This window comes from Perognathus longimembris, chromosome 5, assembly GCF_023159225.1.
Source record: "Perognathus longimembris pacificus isolate PPM17 chromosome 5, ASM2315922v1, whole genome shotgun sequence".
NCBI lineage: Eukaryota > Metazoa > Chordata > Mammalia > Rodentia > Heteromyidae > Perognathus > Perognathus longimembris.
Window position 1 is genome coordinate 28965423 of NC_063165.1, and position 18002 is coordinate 28983424.

General features: G+C 37.3%; 1 long non-coding RNA gene across 1 annotated transcript; it reads right to left on the minus strand.

Moving 5' to 3' along the window:
- Positions 1-11051: 11051 nt before the first annotated feature.
- LOC125351250 lies at positions 11052-16637 on the minus strand. Its single transcript, XR_007210921.1, has 3 exons — positions 16627-16637; positions 13356-13361; positions 11052-11188 (listed from the first exon to the last, which is right to left on the minus strand). It is a non-coding gene; the product is annotated as an uncharacterized LOC125351250 (long non-coding RNA).
- Between the last annotated feature and the right edge of the window lie 1365 nt (positions 16638-18002).

Sequence of the window (18002 nt, forward strand, 5' to 3'; positions counted from 1 at the left end):
TGGTATTGGCACCAGAACAGGCCTGATGACCAATGGAACAGAATTGAAGACCCAGAAAGGAGCCTACAGAACTATGCCTACTTAATCTTTGATAAAGAAGCTAAAACAAAAAAAAAAGTCTGGAAGAAAGATAGTCTCTTTAACAAATGGTGCTGGCAAAACTGGTTCAACACCTACAACAAACTAAAACTAGATCCTTATATATCACTCTGCACCAAAATCAATTCTAAATGGATAAAAGACCTCGAAATTAAAGCAGATACCCTGAAAACACTAAAAGAAAAAGTAGGAGAAACACTTGGGTTCCTTGGCACAGGACGGAACTTCCCTAACAAAGACCCAGAAATGCTAAGAAAGAAATCAAAGAAAGGATGGACAAATAGGACTGCATCAAATTGCAGAGCTTCTGCCAGGCAAAGGACATAGCTCTCAAGATAAACAAAAAGCCCACAGATTGGGAAAAGATCTTTACCAGCCATACAACGTACAAAGGCCTCAAATCTAAAATATACGCAGAACTAAAAAAATTACATTCTTCCAAAACAAAACCACAAAGAACCAATAGCCCCCTCATCAAGTGGTATAGAGACTTACAAAGAGACTTCTCTGATGACGAAATGAGAATGGCCAAGACACATATGAAAAAGTGCTCTACGTCATTGGCCATAAAAGAAATACAAATCAAAACAGCATTGAGATTCCACCTCAACCGAGTAAGAATGTCCTTTATCAAGAAAACTAACAATAATAAATGTTGGAAGGGATGTGGCCAAAAGGGAACCCTACTTCATTGTTGGTGTTAATATAAACTGGTTCAGAAGTGAATTTAATTTGAATATTTGGTAGCATGTATCAGAAAGTGAAATCGGTCACCCCAAATAAAACTCCAAAATAAAATATAGTGGATTGATTAAATAAAACTGTGTTTATATAAAGATATTGGGAGATAGAGCTTAATTTTTGTGTATTTTAGTAAGCTATTCAAAGATCTATTATTACTGACCTTACTAGAAGGGCACTGGTATTAAAATTTTGAAGTATATTTAATTACTTTTTAGTTCTTACTCTCAAAATCCCATTTTGAAAATATGACTATTCCTTTGGAATATTAACTGTTTATCTGACAACTTGTGAATATTGTTGAATTTCATTGTAGTCCCCCCCACAAAGGAGATAGTGAGGAAAATCTGTTCTAGGTTGCCAGTTGCCATTCACATTCTTAAGTAATTCTTACTGTAACTTATTTTATTCTTACTTTAGTGATTTTGTTTATAATTTAGATATCCATGTTTTTAATATAGCTAAAGGACACTTGTTTGGACAAATAGAACATTCAAATTTCCTCATTAAATACCAGTTTTAACTGGTTGTTAGAAATCAATCCTGTAATCCTAGCTACCTGAAAGGTTTTCAGGTATCTTTTTTCTTGGTTTATTTACTGTCCTTGAGATATATAAATAAACATGGTTATATAAGGTCATAAAGAAAGCCTGTTTTTAGTTTATTGAAGAATCACCATACTGATTTCCATAGTAATTGAAGTACTTTACATTCCTCTCAACAAGGGTCACAGTTCAAGTCCAGCTTGGACACAAAAATTTAGGAGACTCTATTTCAATCAATGGCTGGGAGTGATATATTAGAACTTTTATACAAGGCATGGGTTAAACACAGTGTCTGGGTACACTCATGCACATCCCAACAGCACCAGTAAGCACAAGTAAAAGGATCACAACCTAGACAACTGTGGCATAAATGAAACCTTATCTACAAACAGCAAATGAGAACACAGTTTAGAGGTGTGGCTCGAGTTGGAGACCAACAACTTCACAAACGTGAGGTGCTGAGTTCAATGCCCTGGGAGAAAAGACGAAATTTATATCCTTTTGGCACTTTATACAAATCTATGCTAAAGTAGTTTCAAATATAATGGAAATATTTGGGTTTTGTAGACCAGTTGGTATAGTAATGATTAACATGCGGAAAAGTTTTCAGTATTTTTTCACTGTACTTATATCTTTTGAACATTATTGCATTCTCCATATGTATGTACTATACGTACACATAATATGTGACTTGATATGAAGCCTAAATAAAAATTTCAAGAGGGAAAATACATTATTAGAGTATGTCCAGTAATATTGTTTGACAAGGTATGCTGCAATTAAAAAACATTTCTATTTTATACTTTATTTTTGTATACATTCAACTGTCACCACTGAATTTATAAACCAGAAGAAATTTTCTTACCACACAGAACTTTGAGAATATTAATTAATGTCTTCGAGTAACTGAGAACATACATTTGGCTTTTTGAGTTTGCCTTACTATACTCAACATAAACCATATTTCTCTACATTTTACTGAAAATGACATGATTTTAGTTTCTTTATAGATAAATGATACATCATGGCACATCTGAAGATATATACTTTACTATCATTTTTTCATTCATCAATTGTTGGGTACCTTGTCTGATTCCACATTTGGCTATTAAACTGGAACCCAGTAAATGAAGGTATTAGGTATTTTTCTTGTGTATTTATATATTCTCCTCAAAATATATGAATAAGAATGATGTGGTGGAGTTGTAAGGTGGGTCTATTTTTAATTTTTTGAAGAAACTCCATTCTTATTTCCATAGTAGTTGCCATAATGTACATCCCCATCCATAATCTATGAGAATTCCTTTTTAATCCTTTATTGTCATCAGTATACTACTTGTTTCCTTGATGACTGTCATTCTGACTGGGATGAGATAGAATATTAATGACATTTTGATTTGAATTTCTTTTGTGGCGAAAGGTACTTGCTATTACTTCACGAATTTATTAGCCATTTAAATTTTTACTCTCAGAGCTGGGTGTTTTGAATTGAAATCACTTCACTTTTGAAATTTTTAAACATTTCAAAACAGTCTGTTTTGGATACTTCATATAGACATCGTATTTTCTGGAACTGTTTTTTATGGGAACGTGTTTGAAGAGAAATGGCATTTCATTTCAGAGCTCCCAGGAAAACTTAAGGAGCATATATATATATTTGATTTTTTAGGCAGGACATTGGTAATGAGGCCTATAATCCTAGCTACACTGGAAGCTGAAAACTGAAATACATAAACAAACCTAGGAAGAAATTTCTGTGTGATGTCATCTCCAATTAGCCAGAAAATGTTACATTGGAGGTATGGATGAAATGGTGAAGTGATAGGCATGGGCAAGAAAGATGGATGAGTATGTAAAGCCAAGTTTTAAGTTTAAGTGCAACTACTGGCTAGGAGGAATGAGGAGAAATAACAGTAGGAGGAGGTGGACAAGGAGGAGGAAATACATTCTGTTTCTAACAAATTTGTTATAATGATGAAACTAATACATCCACTTAGTTGTTCTGTATAATATTTATCTAGAGATACATAATATAGTTTAATACTTCACTTGAACAGAAAATCCAAGAAACCTTGCTATCTGTAGTTTTGCCCATGAAATGTTTTCTAAGAAGCATTGCATGTTAAATATAAGTGGATTAGCTTTAGAGGATTAGTCAAAGTGTTTCACTACTTACCTGTGAAAATTGAGGTCTGGAGTTCACTTTCTTCACAAATTATCTTTTCAAGTTGTAAAGTTGTAACTAAATATAACTTTTTTCCAGAAACAAAATTGTATTACCTTTGTTTTGCTCATATATATCCTGAAATTCAAATAGTGTAACCTTATAATACATAAGACAGATAACTTGGTTTGCCATTTGATTGCCTTTTATACATGAATTAAAAGGGTTTGCTGCTTGCACTGAGTATTGTTCTAGTCATAGAAAGTGAAGAATTATTATTTTACAACTGAAAAATAGTAGTTTTTATGTATTTAGTATCATTTAAGATTACTTTGATCAGCAGTTATTAAGATTATTTTGACTAAGTGTTATTAAAAGCATTCTTAAAGCATTTGCATACAGCTGTCTGCTAAAAATTATTTCTAGCATACTTAAATAGTTAATAATTGCCTTTCATAATTGCCAAGTTTTTGTGTTTCTACTTAATTTTGGTTCCAAGAAACGTCATGTTGAACTATTCATTTATGCAGCTTTTATCCTTGTGATTTTTAAGCCACTTTAGTTACTTTCAGCACAGTATGAAGAAAATTTTCTTTCTTTAATCCAAGTGATTTCATTCACAAGTCAAAATATACATAGTAATATTAATGAGACTTCGCCAAATATACTAGGGTGACCAGTGAAGAAAAATCAAAGTGTAAGTTATTTCACCTTTATATATAAAAAATACTTATAAATTATACATATTTGTGGGTGGAAGCAACATCAAGGAAAAAGGACTTACTAAAGATGGATAGTCCCCATTCAATGTCGAAAAACCTAAGGCTGTCAAAATGGCAGAAGCTACAGTATTTCCTTTCACTTCATTTATTTTATTTAAAATTAGTATACATTTGTAATATGTGGTGGTTTCCTTGTGAAATTTTCATTTTAGACACTGGGCACCTTGAATAAATTCACCCACTTCTATGATATTCTCATTAATCTCTTCCTGCCTTTTCAAGCAATACATGATGGGTTTCATTATGCTGTGCATGTGTAGGTGTGCACATGCATGTGTAAAATGTCATTAAGCCACCTTTGTTCAGAATCCCCTCTCTCTACATCCTTCCACCTTGGTAATTCTTATCCATTCCTCCCCTGAATGAGGAATCTAACCAGTCACGTGTAGTCAGCTCATCTTGAGCTTCCAGCCTTCAAACCTTGGAGCCCTTTAATATTTATTATCAACAAATTTTAAAAAAAATTAGTGGCATAGTTATTCCAAAACAAAACAACAAAAAAAACATAAACTGAAACTCAACCAGCAACCAAGTTCTTTTCCCCATCATCTTAAAAAAACTGAGCATGTATCTGCACATAATAAAACAAGTAACTTTGACTTTAATTTGTGTAACTTTGACATAATTAGAATGAATACAAAAATAATGTGACCAACATGACTATCCAGAAGGCCAGTGAGTCTAGGTGGAATTAAAATAGAAGTGAAGGACAGCTAGGTACAGGACCAAATGAAGACATGCCATCCTAACATGGCTTCAAGAAGGTAACAGAATTTTACTAGGAATCTTTTTAGTGCTACCTTCATATAACCATTTATTGTATGCAGATGAGGTCTGGAAATACAGGAATGACACCTTACTCTTTGAAGACTCCATACATTCCTTGCAAATGTCTGAGAGTACATATTTAATTACTTCTCAGTGTTTAAAAACTGCTGCAGTTCTTTCACCCAAAAGCTGATCTCAAGTTCCCCCTGGTGTACACATTTAAATTGCCTTTAGAATACTTTATGAAGAAATAAGTCATCATGAATATCTGTGAGAAGAGTTATACACAGATTGGTGTTTGATGCATAGCTGTTGCTGGGTAAATGTGTAGAAATGATTAAAAGGTGAAGTAAACCAGGAAGACAGTGGCTAATGTCTGTAAACCTAGCAAATCTAGAAGCTGAGATCAAAGGACTGCCTTTTGAAGCAAAGTTGCACTGAAAAGTTCTGGAAACTTTATCTCCATTTAAACAGCACAAAGCCATACTGGAGGCATTATTCAAATTGTATGTACGAGGCAAGCACTCTACCACTAGGGCATATTCCCAGCCCAACTTTTTTTTTTTTTTTTTTTGGCCAGTCCTGGGGACTTGGCACTGTTCCTGGCTTCTTTTGTTGTTGTTTTTTGTTTTTTTTTTTTTTGTTTTTGTTTTTGTTTTTCCTCAAGTCTAGCACTCTGCCACTTGAACCACAGCACCACTTCTGGCTATTTTCTGTATATGTGGTGCTGGGGAATTGAACCCAAGGCTTCATGTATGTGAGGCAAGCACTCTTGCCACTAGGCTATATACCCTTATGAACAAATAAGATGATGCTTAGTGAAATGAACTCCATGTTATGGAAATGACTGTTATATGACTGCTGTAATTATTTTCAACATGCTATATGAAACCGTAGATTCTATTGTTGATGATCCTCTTGTATCCCCTTCCTGTGGTTGTACCTGCACTATCACTGTATCTTATCTGAGTACATTGGAAACCATGTATACTGGTGTGAGAAAAGTGAAAGAGAATACCAAAATCGAGAGACACAGGATAAAAAGACAAATGACTACAAAAGCAATGCTTGCAAAACTCTTTGGTGTAAATCAACTGAACAACTCATGGGGGAAGAGGGAAGTGGGGAGGAGGAGAGGGGAATGAGGGAGGAGGTACCAAACAGTACAAGAAATGTATCCATTGCCTAACGTATGAAACTGTAACCTCTCTGTAGGTCAGTTTGACAATAAAATTTTAAAAGAATAACAAAAAAAATACCCAAATTGTCCATGATCACCTTCCTTCAGGAATACCAATCAAGAGCTCAGCATATGGGGGTCAGGCTATGGTACTAGCAACAAGAAGAAGAAAATAATGACAATGAAATTAGAAGGAGAGCAATCAGGAAATGTTGAAGATAAACAGAGAAATATCTCTAATTATATCATGAGGCATCCTGTACACTTTGATGTAATTAAAATAATGAAGCATTTGAAAGAACAGACCTTGTGGATCCCATATTCTGTTTTAATATATTTTCTAGCTTATTAGAAGAAATTATTTCCTTTTTGGAGTCTGATGAAAATGAAATTATCTTTTGGATAGTAATTCAGTTAAGTATAAATTGATAAATAGAAACTGTATGATGATGAGAATCACTGTTATGGGCAGAAGTAATTATAAAACTTTGTCAGAAAGAATCCATTCACTTTTTCCTTAGTCAGATTAATAGCTTTTCTATAGTTTGCAATTAGTTATATTCACACCTAATTGATACAGTTAACATCAGCTTGGAAATACTAAGAAAATCTTTCAAAAATAGGCTGATAACTTTTAATTAACCTTCACTTAAGGCTTTTACATAAAATATAGATTGCTGATACATATAGGCTTATTACTAAAGAGAAACTTGTAGGCTTTTTATTCTTTCCCTTTATATTACCTTTCCAAATGACTCCTGACATATTCTTTCATGCTTACATGTTTTGTAAATTCTGTCCACATACCCAAGGCTGTAAACTGGGAATTAAAGGGCTTTATCACTTGTTAGGGAGATCCTTTTCCAGTTAAACTCCCTTTCAGCCAATCAATTTGTCAGATCAGAGGCCTATCTTTTGTGAGAGCCTCTCTGAACTAAGCTGACAGGGTTAGTCCAGGGTCAGCAGTCTGGTAAATCAAAGGGAAAGACAACTTAAAGCACTACTGTAGGGAAAGGGCCAAGGATTAGCACCCATGGCATTAGCTGGGAGTTGACACTGATAAAAAACATATTTGTTAACAGTTACCTTTCAAGACATCCCCCTGACCCCCACCAATGCTTCTATTCCCTGTTCTCATAAATGACATTCAGATTAATTAGGAAAGTTAGAAAAAAAAAGACTCATAAGCCATTTATCTACCAAGTGGTAAGATTTTAAAAATTAAACCTTGATGGTCCTCAACAAAGAGGCTTAACAAAGATTAAGGGTTATCAATCTTTGCTGTAAGCAAACTGTGTGACTGACCTTAAATTACATTCAAGTGAGATGCAGTAACACAGTTATAGATGCTTTACTGAAAATGTGTATATATCTTTCTGTTTGCTATGAAAACACACACATATATACATAAATTCCTATAAGTCTGTATACATATAAATATGAATATATGTGTATATGTGTATGCATAGATACTGAATGTATATATGCATATAGTACAGTGCTAAATAAATTTAGATACTTACTAAAGATTATGTATTTCAAGAGTGAAAAATTGCTGTTAAATATATTTTCATTATTTTATGCAAAAACTTATTAATCTAAGGCATACTTCATATTTTTATCTAAACATAGTTTAATTTAGTTAGAAAATCTTGCTATGTTGAATTTATGTGAATCATAATATTGAAATAAGTGAGTTTGTTAAGGAAACATACTTCGTTATTTTTGTTTGTTTGTTTTTGTTATCAAACTGAATTACAGAGAGGTTACAGTTTCATACATTAGGCATTGGATACATTTCTTGTACTGTTTGTTACCTCGTCCCTCATTCTTTATTATTTTTTTACAGTACTAGAGACTGAAAACAGGGCCTTGAGTTTTCTAGACAGGTGCTTTACCAATTGAGTCATGATTGAGTTATGGTTGCTTAAAAGCAGTCATAAACGATTCTCAATTATCTTGAGATAATATCTTATATATCACATTATCTCAAAATGAAAATTCAGTGGTTGGTAGCGAATACATTTTTCACCAGGAACCATTACTGGTTACCTTCTTGTCTAAGAAGGTAATGGTTGTCAGATACCAACCATTTGTGGCAAATATGCAAGGGGTTGGCAGTAATTGGTGTGAATGTGTGTGTGTGTGTGTGTGTGTGTGTGTGTGTATGAGAGAGAGAGAGAGACAGAGAGAGAGTCCTTGTATACAGTAACGAAAACTTGTGTACACTAGGGAAGTGTTCTACCACTGAGCTGTGTCCCCACTTTTTTTTTTTTTTACCAACCAACTAAAACAGAGTAACAAAAAATTACACTTGCAAAGATCTTCATTGGTGAGGACTTTTCCATAAGTAACATAAAATAGAATCCGTCTCTACTTCTTCCATTTTTGTTCAAAGGAACCAAATACAGTAGAGATCCTTTTTTTCCTCACAAAACAAAAATGTTTTCACAAAAAAGAGGGATTTAATACAGTAATTTATAAGAGAGTAGATTTAGCAAAGTGATTTATAGGGAAAAACAATTTGTCTTTAGATATAAAAAATAATAATAGGGCTGGGGATATAGCCTAGTGGCAAGAGTGCCTGCCTCGGATACACGAGGCCCTAGGTTCGATTCCCCAGCACCACATATACAGAAAAACAGCCAGAAGCGGCGCTGTGGCTCAAGTGGCAGAGTGCTAGCCTTGAGCGGGAAGAAGCCAGGGACAGTGCTCAGGCCCTGAGTCCAAGGCCCAGGACTGGCCAAAAAAATAAATAAATAATAATTAACATGTTTATTTCATTGCTTGAATGACAGTTTATTGATGCTTGAATTTCATGCCAAATTAATTAAGAGAATATTCCATAGCATTGTATAAAGTTATAGATATTACATAAGAATAAATGACAATGTATTTAAGACATAAATTGTAAAACAGAAATTCACTTAGTGAGCAAAAGTTTTATTGCCTGTAAGATGTTTTCTTGTATTCTGCTTAAAGTATTTGCAACGGCTTTGTGTGGAACAGTAGAACAGTTTGACAAAGTTTTTATTTTGTTTTTGATATTTTGCCATTCACAATACAGGTACCCAGGAAATTTCTTTGTTGATACGAACACTCTGGTCTTTGACACAATTTTGTCTTTATTACTTTCAAGTTAATGTAGGAAAATCTGGAACATCATATATTTGAATACAAACAAAGAAGCAAATTTCAACTAATACACAGCACTTGTAATATTGGAACTAGATCTGACGTATTCTGAGTAACCCAGTGAAACCCACAAATTATTGTAAATTAGGCACTAAATTGTTAAATATACTTAGTATGTGGTATAGTTAATTTAATATATCATACTTAATTTTTTTTCTTTATTGAACTGTTAAAACATTTTTCATTACAGGAGGTAAGATACTACCACTTGTTTTTATTTGAATTTTGAAATACTTGAGTCTTTGATAATTTGCTTATAATCAACAAAATATAATTTTTCAATAGATTATTGTAGATTTGTTTGTTTTCACATGCAATAAACAGTTTGGTTCTAAAATGGCAAATGTAGGAGATTTTTATTAGATTTGCTGATAAATTAATGAAACATAAACTTTATTTCTAGACAATTAAATTTATTCATAAAAATTTAAATTTTCTCAAAAACATTAGATCAATAAATAGACAAATATAATGTATTCACTTAACACATGACACCAATAGAAATGACTTTTCCCTTAATGGTTATTTGTGCACTTTGCAAAAATGTCAGCCCACTGAAATACATAAAATATGTCTTTGTATTAATCAGTATGAATAACTCTCTTCTTTGCGATGGCTGCATTTTACTGTATAATTTATTACAGGAAGAAATTATTTTATTTATGGCAGTATAGATTACTTTGGGTTTAATAATTACATATCTAATTTAAAGTACATCTGAGAGAGAATTTATTATTCTGCCACAATTTAAGTGTTATATATGGAAATCTAATGAATCAGAAATAAATTGGCAATAGCTTGACAATTCTAAATAGCCAAAATTGATGAAGTTTTTTAATTTGTTATCACATTGTTGCTAAAAATTTGTCATTTTTCTACTTAAATTATGCTTTCATTAATTCAGTATTATGCTGTTGACCAAAATGTCATTGCTTGCAAGTGACTTGAGTTCTTTCGTAATAACTATGTATATAAAACTCTGTGACTATTTTTTTTAACTTCTGATGAATTCTTTTTAAATTTATTTTATTTTCAACTTTTTTTTGTCTATTGTCAGGAGCCAAACTTGGAACTAAATTCTTCCTGACCTCTGGCTGTGTTTTCAAGTACGTGCAAGGACATGGCTTAATGGAAAATCGGAAATGCTTTACTATGTCTGCCATGAGTCCATTCTTATGTTAACCAAACTCATCCTGTCTTACCTACCAGCAGGTTTTGCTCTGGGGTCCATTCTTACGTTAACCAACCTCACCCTGTCTTAGCTATGTTGTTGGGTATTGTGCTAACTTCAAGCCTTTTTGTGTTCTGGAATTTTAAGCCTATGCTGTTTCCTGGTTTTCAAACTGCATTTATCCTGGAAGTTAAGAATAAACCTGGCTGCAGTCTTGAGTTACAATCTGAGGATCCAGACCTCCTGTACCCCATCTTTGTCTCTTGTCTTTTTTCTCTTGTCTTGTATTTTTCCTTTTCTTTAATCCTTGCCCCCCTCAGTCAGGATTCCCTTTTCACTGCAGGCTAGCTCCTGCAGTCTGTTCGTGTGAGGGTTTATCTGGGAGGATTCTCTGAATAAATCAGTGTGAAAGGGTAGAGAAGCGCATCCGCGGAATGGAGGACACCAAGAGACGTTCTCATGCAAAAGCAAAGGGTTTATTGCAGAACCAGCATGCTGGGGCTCACAGAACTCGCAGGAACTGAGAGCCCCGAGTAAAGAAAACTCAGGGTTTATATACAGTGGAACAAGTTTAAAACAAGGCGGGAAGCAGATGTCCAGCCATGACACATTCTGTGGTTGTTTTTCCACTTTTTCAGGAATTAAGGTAATAATTAGACTTCTCGGGAAGTTAGGTACATTCCAGGTGGGGTCCGGTGGTCACAACCCTTTCTTTAGCCTGCAGCTGTTCCTGTTACAAGCCAGCGTTCCACAAGACCAGGTACAAAAACATTTCTCAGAAAGCTTGGCACATTTCTGGGGGGGAGGGGAGTTTCGGTGGAGTCACCAACTTTACACTTGTTAAAGTAAATAATTTTATTTTCCTTTACAACTGTTTGTGGGTAGAAGAATAAATAACATTTGGCTAATTTATCTTTTAATAATCCAATTTACTGGAGAGAGAAAGATGGCACCGACAGAATAGGTAGGCACCCCGACTTGCTCCAACTGAATAGTTGGAGCTGGGAACTCCAACACCCAACACCCCATCAAGAACCCAGCAAAACCAGCAGCCAGAAGCAGTGGAGAAACGCAGGAAAACAAAAAGGAGCAAAAAAGAAGAAGTGAAACCTACAGGGAGCTGGAGAATCTCTGGGGCACCCTCCCCCCACCAGGCGACCCTGGCCCAAACAGGGCCAGGCTGGGAAAGGGGAACCCGGTGATTGGCAGACAGGCTGCCAGGAGCGCAGAATTCATATAGCGGGAGACCCCACGGACACAAGGCAGGCTGCGGACCAAGACACACACTGGCAGCGACAAGAAGTTCGGGTCCACACCAGGTTCGGACAAGGGAACCCAGCGCGGCAGAAAGAGGGAACTGGGGAAGCCACCACGACACTTCGCCAACCTCTGGAGGGCCAACGGCAGCGTGGGACACACACACAAAGCAGCAACTGTGAGTCCCCCATTACCCCCTCCCCCAACGGGAGACCAGCTATCAGAGACCCAAGCCCAACAAAGAAGCTAGATCTCCCTCCATCCCCCTCCCCACCCCGAGGGAACAAAGAACCACCAAATCAGGCGGGAAGCTCCCATCAGGCGCTGGGAAGTCAGTTTAGCAGGGGAAGGGCGGAGCAGCCCCAAGCCCCCACAGGTTCCTGAACTGGCAGAACCTGCCCCGCCCCCTTCCCAACAGGGGCCGGGGACGGCCGGCAGTGCAAGCCCCATCCGAGGTGCCTGGACCTGGAAGACTCTTACAACTAAAATCACAGGCGCTGGTGGGCAATACCAGCCCAGCAGGGTCACCTGAGCCTGATCAAGTCCCCCCCTCGCAGCAGAGGCAAGGTCTGAGGGTGCCAAGCCACACCTGGACAGTCAATCCCACTGGACCCCACACATACCGCCCCCCCCAACGGACTCGCAGGAGGGCGCAAGCACAACCCAACAACCCGGGGCTCGCTCTGGGAGGCATATCCCGCTAAAGTGCCTGTTGTAGAAGACGCACAGCGCACAGGAGGGCAGGACCCCCAGAGACAGCACCTGCTGCCATAGACACGCCTACACAGGAGGGAGAGAAGACTTACACAGACCTCCAGATGTGCAAATCACAAAGAAACATAACTCAGTTCATCAAAGGGCAAGCCAACTCGCCAGCTCCAAAAAGCAGCACGACTGAAGAGGAGATGGAGACTAAAAAAGCAAATGAGGCCATGTTAACAGGAATGATCGAAAGCATCAGAAATGAAATCAGAAAACAATTCCAGGAGTTTAGAGCAGAAATCTGGAAGGACACCCAGGAAGCCAAGAAAGAAATGGAAGCAAAAATGGATACAATGCAAGCCTCAATTAAAGAAATGGAAGCAAAAATGGATACAATGGAAGCCACCTTTAAAGAAAATCTCCACATCCTGAGAATTGAAATGCATGAAAAATAGACTTAAAACACAACTCTTTAAAGGAAGAAATTTCCACGATCAGAGCTGATATGACAACCATAAATAGCTCTCTGACATCCATAAACTCCACAATTGAAACCATAACACAAAGAGTGGACCATATAGAATCCAGAATCTCTCGCCTGGACGATGAAGCAGCTGACAACAACTAGAAAATGACCACTCTCCAAGAAAAGGTGAAGCTTCAGGGAAGACTAATCCAGGAACTAATGGACAAAGACAAGAGATATAATCTGCGCATAATTGGAATAGAAGAAGGAGCCGAATACCAGAACAGAGGGCTTAATCATGTTCTCAATAAAGTTATTGCAGAAAACTTCCCCAATCTCACAGGGGACCCCATCCAGGTAACCAAAGCCTATAGGACACCTGGCAGGCCAGACCCCAGGAAAACCACCCCAAGGCACATAATATTCAAGACTACAGACCTCAAGATTAAAGAGCAAATCCTGAATTCAGCCAAAGCGGAGAAGGAAACTTTTTTCAATGGGAAGAGGATTGGAATAACATGCGACTTATCCACACAAACTTACCAAGCTCGAAGTGAGTGGAAGAACACCATCCAAGTACTTCAGAATAACAATTTACAACCTCGGATCAAATATCCAGCGAAATTGGAGTTCACATTCGAAGGGAGAACCAGATCTTTCCACACCAAAGAGGAGCTAAAGGAGTATGTGAATAAAAAACTAGCCCTTAAGCGAATATTAAGAGGGGAACCCCACCCAACAGAGATCGTAAAAGACACACAGACAGAATCAGAAAGAAGCTTCAATAGCCAAAGTCCAGCAGAAAGACCAGCTCACTAAAGACAGGAAAAAAAAAAAAGAGGAAAAAACAGCCCAACAAGAAAATGGAAGGAGAAAAAACACCCTTATCCTTGATCTCTTTATATATAAATGGTTTAAACTCCCTGATAAAGAGGAGCAGACTGGCAGAATGGATTCGCAAACAAAAAGTTGACATCTGCTGTCTACAAGAGACCCACCTTACAGCAAGGGACAAAAACAGGATTCGAATGAAAGGATGGAGCAAGATCTACCAAGCAAATGCACCCACCAAAACGGCAGGTGTAGCCATTCTGATATCAGACAAGCTGGACTTCTCATTAAAGTCCACTCAAAAAGACAAAGAAGGACACTACATATTAATACAAGGAAAAATCCAGAATCAAGACATCACGGTGATAAATGTATACTCACCGAACAAAAGAGGCCAGACATATGTCAAGCAAATTCTCACAGAATTACAGACAAGATAGACGCAAACACAATCATAGTGGGTGACTTTAATACTCCTCTCTCTCCAAGAGACAGATCCAACACCCAGAGGATTAGTAAGGGAGCTGAGGACCTAAATAACACCATTTCCCAAATGGATCTAACAGACCTATATAGAACCTTTCACCCTACAGAGACCCAATACACCTTCTTTTCAGCAGCCCATGGATCATATTCCAAAATAGACCAGGTCATAGCCCACACAAAGAACCTCAGCAAATACAAAAGTATTGACATCATCCCATGTATTATATCTGATCACAGTGGATTAAAGGTAACCCTCAACAACAAACGATACCACAGAGGCTATACACACTCTTAGAGGCTAAACGTCACACTGCTATCCAACACTTGGGCCACAGACCAAATTAAAGATTAAATCAATGAATTCATAAGCCACAATGACAATGAAAACACATCACAAAGAAACCTATGGGACACAGCTAAGGCAGTACTGAGGGGCAAGATCATTGTACTCAGCACCCACATTAAAAGAATGGAAGCAGCGCAGGTGAATACCCTCACGATGAAACTAAAACAACTGGAGAAACAAGAAATGACAGAATCTAAAACGACTAGGAGGGGAGAGATCACAAAGATTAAAGAAGAGATAAATCTGATTGAAAATAGAAAGACCATTCAACAAATAAATAAGACTAAAAGCTGGTTCTTTGAGAAAATAAGCAAAATTGACAGACCCCTTGCAAGACTTACAAAAAAAGAAGAGAAGAGACTCATATACGTAAAATCAGGGACTCCACCGGAAAAATTACAACAAGTACACATGATATTCAAACAATCATAAGGAGCTATTTCCAAAACCTCTACTCAGCAAAAAACAATAATTTTACAGAAATGGATCAATTCTTAGAGAAGTACAAACTGCCCAAACTGAACCAAGAAGAAATAAGTCAACTAAATAAACCAATAACTTACGGTGAGATACAGGATGTAATCAAGAACCTCCCTACTAAGAAAAGCCCAGGCCCAGATGGATTCACCAATGAATTCTACAAAACCTTTAGTGAGGAGCTAATACCAATACTCCTCAAACTCTTCCTCGAAATAGAAACAGAGGGAGAAATCCCAAACTCATTCTACGAAGCTAATATCATACTCATTTCCAAACCAGGCAAAGATCCAACAAAAAAAGAGAACTACAGACCAATATCACTAATGAACACAGAGGCAAAGCTCCTCAATAAAATATTAGCTAACAGGATCCAGAAAGTGATCAAGAATATCATACATCATGACCAAGTAGGCTTCATCCCTCAGTCACAAGGATGGTTCAACATCCGTAAATCAATCAACGTAATTCACCACATAAACAGATCTAAAATTAAGAATTACATTGTTATCTCAGTCGATGCCCAAAAAGCCTTTGACAAAATACAACATCCATACCTATTAAAAGCTTTGGAGAGAACAGGAATAGATGGAACATTCCTCAAAACAATAAAAGCCATATACAACAGACCAACTGCTAATATCATATTAAATGGAGAGAAACTTAAATCATTCCCCCTAAACTCAGGAACAAGACAAGGATGCCCACTCTCCCCACTTCTGTTCAACATAGTGCTGGAATCCCTAGCCATAGCAATAAGGCAAGAGGAGGACATCAAAGGGATCCACATCGGCAAGGAAGAAATCAAGTTATCCCTATTCGCTGATGACATGATCTTATATCTGAAGGACCCAAAAAACTCAGTACCCAAACTCCTACACCTAATAAACCAATTCGGCAAAGTAGCAGGATACAAAATCAATCCACAAAAATCAGCAGCTTTTCTGTACACCAGCAATAGACAAACAGAGAAGGAAATTATGGAAACAATTCCATTTACAGTAGCCAAAAAAAGAATAAAGTACCTAGGGATCAACTAACCAAGGACGTGACGGACCTATTCAATGAAAACTACAAAAAATCTAATAAGGGAAATCAAAGAAGACACAAGGAGATGGAAAGACCTCCCATGCTCATGGTTAGGCAGAATCCATATAGTGAAAATGGCCATATTGCCCAAATTGTTATACAAATTCAATGCAATACCTATCAAAATCCCAGCCACATTTTTCACTGAAATAGAGAAACCAATCCATAAATTCATATGGAACAGCAAAAAACCTAGAATAGCCAAAGCAATTCTAGGCAAAATAAATAAATAAATAAATAAATAGTGCAGGAGGTATCACAATACCAGACTTCAAGCTCTACTACAAGGCCATCATAACAAAAACAGCATGGTATTGGTATAAAAACAGATTGGAAGACCAGTGGATTAGAACTGAAGACCCAGAAATAAAACCGCACTCTTACAGCCAACTGATATTCGACAAAGGAGCTAAAGACATACAATGGAATAAACATAGCCTCTTCAACTACTGGTGCTGGGAGAACTGGGCAGCCATATGCAGAAAACTCAAAGTAGACCCAAGCCTATCACCATGCACCAAGATCAACTCAAAATGGATCAAGGACCTCAACATCAGACCTGAATCCGTGAAACTACTGAAGGACAGAGTAGGAAAGACACTAGAATTTATAGGCACAGGAAGGAACTTCCTGAATAGAGTCCCAGGGGCACAACAAATAGGGGAAAGACTCGACAAATGGGACTACTACAAATTAAAAAGTTTCTGCACAGCTAAGGTCGTAGCCACCAAAATAGAAAGACAGCCAACGATATGGGAAAGGATATTTACCAGCACAGCAACAGACAAAGGCCTGATATCGGTCATCTACAGAGAACTCAAAAAACTAAGCCCCTGCAAGCCCAATAAACCTATTAGGAAATGGGCAAACGAGCTAAAGAGAGACTTCACAAAAGAAGATATAAAAATGGCAAAGAAACACATGAGGAAATGCTCAACATCCCTGCTAGTAAAGGAAATGCAAATAAAAACAACCCTGAGATACCACCTCACCCCAGTTAGAATGGCCTATACTCTGAACTCAGGAAACAACAAATGAAGGACTAGGATGACTCCATCTTGAAATTGCAACCATCTTGTTGTTTGTGATAAGCTAAGAATGACCCAGCACATACATAAAACCTGGGAAATGGCTTGTTTGTGGCGAAACTAGGCATTATACAGATTCCAGGAACAAAGTTGTTTGTGCCGAAACCAACTGGCCATAAAAACCCATTTCCCAAAACCGACCTGCCATAAAAACCCATTTCCCGGATCCCCAACCGGTTCCGGAACGTTCCATGTATTTTGACCACCCTGGAATGTCGTTGGACCAATCTTAGAGAACACCTAGCCCCCAGTCAATCAGATTTGTCCTCATACCTCAACCCTGCTCCTGGCTCATGTTAATCAGATTTGTCCTCACACCCCAATCCTGCCTGCACCTGGTTTATGTAACTTTGATTTTTTCCTTTAAATACCCATGTAAAACTCTGCTCGTGGCCTTCCTCCTAACCTCTGCTGCGTCGGTGTGTAGGACAAGGCCCGGGCTGCAGCTCTTCTGAATAAAGCCTTGCTTTTGCGTTTCAGAACGTCTGGCTCTTGGTGGTCTTCTTGGTGGGCTTCGAGGACTTGGGCATAACAATCAGACCCAAATGAAACCCCTATGTTTTCTTGATTTTGTGTAGATTCATTAAGAAATTACATACACCATGTTTTTAAGCA